At 40.9% G+C, this 4,811-nt stretch overlaps 1 long non-coding RNA gene across 1 annotated transcript; it reads right to left on the bottom strand.

Moving 5' to 3' along the window:
* Positions 1 to 2,771: 2,771 nt before the first annotated feature.
* LOC124264936 lies at positions 2,772 to 4,578 on the bottom strand. Its single transcript, XR_006895289.1, has 3 exons — positions 4,440 to 4,578; positions 3,759 to 3,827; positions 2,772 to 2,918 (listed from the first exon to the last, which is right to left on the bottom strand). It is a non-coding gene; the product is annotated as an uncharacterized LOC124264936 (long non-coding RNA).
* Positions 4,579 to 4,811: the final 233 nt, after the last annotated feature.

The raw sequence follows: 4,811 nt of genomic DNA, 5'->3' as shown, positions 1-4,811 counted from the left end.
ACCCAGGAGAAATCAATAAGTATCAAGAGCACCCAGGAGGACCAGCATAGCAGCATAGGAGAAATCAGTATAAAGAACTAGGCCAGCATAGCACCCAGGAGAAATCAGTATAAAGAACTAGACCAGCATAGCACCCAGGAGAAATCAGTATAAAGAACTAGACCAGCATAGCACCCAGGAGAAATCAGTATAAAGAACTAGACCAGCATAGCATCCAGGAGAAATCAGTATAAAGAACTAGACCAGCATAGCACCCAGGAGAAATCAGTATAAAGAACTAGACCAGCATAGCACCCGGAGCACCCGGGAGAAATCAGTATAAAGAACTAGACCAGCATAGCACCCCAGGAGAAATCAGTATAAAGAACTAGGCCAGCATAGCACCCAGGAGAAATCAGTATAAAGAACTAGACCAGCATAGCACCCGCCCACACCTGTATAGGGGTCTTCGGTAACTTAACCTTCACAGTCTAAAGCATAATGACCTGCTTTTGAAACTACCTTGAGATAAGATCATGTTATAATCTGCGTTTCTTTGTTCACTAAAATCCGGGAAGGTGTGTTTACACAAAATGCATTCAACTTGATGAAAGGTGTATATTTTTAAAGACAAACTACGCTTGTGTGTGGTTGTCATTTTTCAGTAATCTTGGTATTTTTTACCTTTATTTAAACTGGTTCACTTCCTTTGCGTAATCAGATTGATAATTGACATTAAAACATCAGTTATCATTCGTAGTCTTTGAACGACTTTTCTCAAAACCTATTTGTTTGATCTGCCTAACCGACAAAACAGACATACCCGTGAACATCCGGGTTAGAACTGATCTCTAGTAACCCATGTTTGTCGTAACAGGCGATTAACGAGATGGTTTGTGAGGCTCGCTGACTTGGTTGACACAGTTCATCGTATCCCAATTGTGCATATCGATGCTCATGGTATTGATCACTGGATTGTTTACAGACCGCCGCAATATAACTGGAATATTGCTGATCGTGGCGTTACAAAACAAACCAAAACGTCAGGCAGTCACCTTTAAAATCAATAGTAAGGAAGAAGCTCTTATCTTTCGAGGTCGTGTCCTTGTGTATTTGGATTTGTTGGATTGTACTGAACTTAGGACTTCAAAGTTCAAGGTCTGTGCCATGCTTACAACACATGCACTTGATGTACTATGAACTTGTGTGTGTGTGTATGAGAGGCTGCTTGTGCGGGCATGGATTTTGTCGATTTTTCTGTTTTCATACTAAGAAATTCTAGAACGGACATTACGCCGCTTTTAGCGATATTCCAGAAATATCACGGCGGAGGACACCAGAAATGGGCTTCACACAATGTACCCATGTGGTGAATCAAACCCGGGTCTTCAGTGTGACGAGCGAACGCTTCAACCACCAGGCTACCCCACGGCCCCACATTTAAAACTAACACGTAATTACATTAATTTCCCGTTGACCCGTGAAAATCCGGGTTCTCCTCAACCAGAAACTCAACGGTGAGTGAGTGAGTGAGTTTAGTTTTATGCCGCACTCAGCAATATTCCAGCTATATGGCGGCTGACTGTAAATAATCGAGTCTGGACTAGACAACCCAGCGATCAGCAGCATGAGCATCTATCTACGCAATTGGGATGCTGAAGATTAATTCTGGGTTGCTGAAGATCAATTCTAACCCGAAATCTTACGGGTTTGTGTGATAAGTATAAGGCTTTACATAGAAGGAACCGCTTAACAGTTAATTCTTTTGTTGTGGATATTATGTGACGTCAAAATGATTGGTCTCAGAGACACACACCACCTCTTTGTTAAAGCTAAAATGTATAACCAGTCTCTTGTGTTCAATTTTATATGAAATACAATTACACACACGCCCTACTCACATCATACACTTCTGTTCGGTTTTGGCAACCCATTCTGTCGCTGTCATTATTACACGAGGCTCCTGAAATTTCACGATCCAACCCACGTCCATCCACCCATATGGCAAGCCATTTTCACATATATTATGAAATACTTAAATTGTTTTAAAGATATCTTGAATGTAAACAGAGATATCTTGAATTGAATTTGAGATATCTTGAACCGCATTACATGTAAATATATTTTGAAATTAATTAGATATTAAGATAATTATCTGTAACGAATTATCGAGATATCTGTAACGAAATTCATGATAAGTAAGGATATGATGTATGTATAGCATGTTAATGATATATTGAAAAGAATTGCTGATATCATGAAATGAATTGGAGATATCTTGAATCGATTTGGAGACATCTTGAAATGAATTAATGACATCCTGAATTGAGATATTTTTTGCTGTTTGTTCCTGTTACTTGTATTATAGATATCAATAATAGATTTAAAGATATCGTCAGAGTTATTACTGATATCTTCGAATTGATTCTAGGTATAAGTAGAGGCAATAATTAAGATATCTCAAATTGAATTTAAAATATCTCTGAGTTACAGTTATCTGTAATGATTTTGTGGATATGTATAAATTATTTCAGAATATCTTGAACTGAATATGTTGAATCAGTTTCTAATACAATTATGTACACTATGATCGTTATTGTCTTTAAACAATTAAGATATCTTTGATTTCTCAATTAATGTGGGGCGGTGGGGGTAGCCAAGTGGTTAAAGCGTTCGTTCGTCACGCCGAAGTCCCGGGGTAAATCCCCTACATGGGTACAGTATGTAAAACCCATTTCTGGTGTCCACCGCCGACTGGTCGATATGGGTCATGATCCATTTTTAGACGCCCGTTGTCTGGATGGTGCCGCGGAACCACGGCAGGAAGAACACCTCGCACTTGCAGTGGTCTTTCAGGTAGATGGCCAGATTGGTGATCACATTAATGTGATCTTTGTGATCTTCGGCATACAACAAGTATACCTTCTTCAAGGGATGAGCTGGAAGACATGGACGTGGATGAATAGCGAGTGAGTGAGTATGGTTTTACACCGCTTTTAGCATCATAGCGGGGACACCAGAAATGGGCTTCACACATTGTACCCATGTGGGGAAGCGAACGCTTTTGTCACAAGACTACCCAACCGCCTTTGGATTAATAGATTGGGAGATAAATATATGCCTGTTGATTTAACTCCCCCAAAATGAATTAAGAACAGTGTCTGCCGTTTAACCTGACTGATAGTATGTCAGCACATGTGATGCATGTGGTCTCACCTTAGGCAAGTGAGTTTGTTCAAATTGCCTCTGTTCACCCAGCAGAAAATGGGTACCCGGTGGGATAAAGTCATGTGACTATAACCTTCTAGCGCCTAAGAGGCAGCTTGGGTTATCCGGGGTAATAAGAATCAGATTCTGATAAAGCGCCGCGAGCAATCACTTGGTGTTTGGAGACATTGCGCTATAGAAGATGACTTATCATGTAAAAGTCATCGAGATATGTTTCCGCGCGTTTTCGTCTGTTTTGTAATGGTTTGAAGAGCATTAAAAGGGAATATACAATGTCAGGACAGGAATACGTTGCTTGTCGTAAGAGGTGACTAACGGTATCAAATAACTTGGTTGACACATGCCATCGTATCACATTTGTGTAGATGTTGTTGATCACTGAATTGACTAGTCCAGATGCGTTGATTTACAGACCGCCTCCATATAACTGGAATATTGTTGAGTGCGGCGTTAAACAACAGCCAAAAAAACAAAAACAAACAGGATACGGAGTGTTAGGCAACGTGGGACCCACCAACTCATTCATTCACTCAGTAACGTTTCAAGCATACCATGAGAGTAGTTTTGTTGAAGGAAATGGTTCTGGCCAGGCTTCTTGTTAACCACAAAATTGTTTCCGGCTGGAAATATACAAAATAAATAAATAGCAAACAAACAGTATTCTACTCGACTTCTATACCTGTACATGGAATGCCACGTGCCCTCTCCGTAAGACGTACAGCGCTTCTACAATAATGTGAACCAAAAAGGACTTAGAAATATTGTATTGCAGGGCAAGGAGGTCTCACAAAGTACTGAAAAGACACTTAGACTGTAAGAGAATCATATCTCAAAATATTCATTTAAGTAAAACGTCTACAATTAATGGATTAGATATTTGCCGAAACAACTTTCTCAATGATTTCTGGGAATACTATAATGTGGCAGTTGTATTAATTAACCTTTTATGGAATGACCCGTGAAGATCCGGGTGAGAATCTTCAGCGACCCATGCATGTCGGAAGAGATGACTAGCGGGATCGGGTGGTCAGACTAGCCGACTTGGTTGTCATCGTATCCCGCGTAGATCGATGTTCATGCTGTTGATCACTGGTCTAGACTCGATTATTTACAGACCGCTGCCATATAGATGGACCATTGCTGAGTGTGGCGCAACAAACAAACAAAACCACCGAGTATATCGTTTAGTCGGTCCGGGTCCATTGGACCCATTCTGCTATACATCTGCATACCTGAACGATGTTTTCTCCAGAGCAGGACCACCACCAGAGATACACACACAATGCCGACCAGACCTCCAGCAAGCGCTGCAACAACCGTGATCACATCCTCTGACGTCAGAAAATCTGCAGCTGCAGCTGAAACATTTGGTCCGGGATCATAATTCGAGAGGTTTCTGACAGGCCGAAACGAAGCAACTCTCACCACTGCAAATGGAGATGCAGCAGGCGACGTAGACAACCCAGTTATCTCCCTTTCTTGCTTGTAACTAATGTCTTTAATATTTAATGTTAACCAGGTGTTTCTCGATTTAAACCTTAGACAGGGAAGGACAACTGGCAGCGTTTCCCGCAATACCACCCAAAACACTTTAGAGTTATCTC

Source organism: Haliotis rubra, unplaced genomic scaffold, assembly GCF_003918875.1.
Source record: "Haliotis rubra isolate DU_JTF1 unplaced genomic scaffold, ASM391887v1 Scf95, whole genome shotgun sequence".
Lineage (NCBI taxonomy): Eukaryota > Metazoa > Mollusca > Gastropoda > Lepetellida > Haliotidae > Haliotis > Haliotis rubra.
The sequence above is the reverse complement of the archived record's forward strand: the minus strand, read 5'-3'. Positions and strand labels throughout refer to the sequence as shown.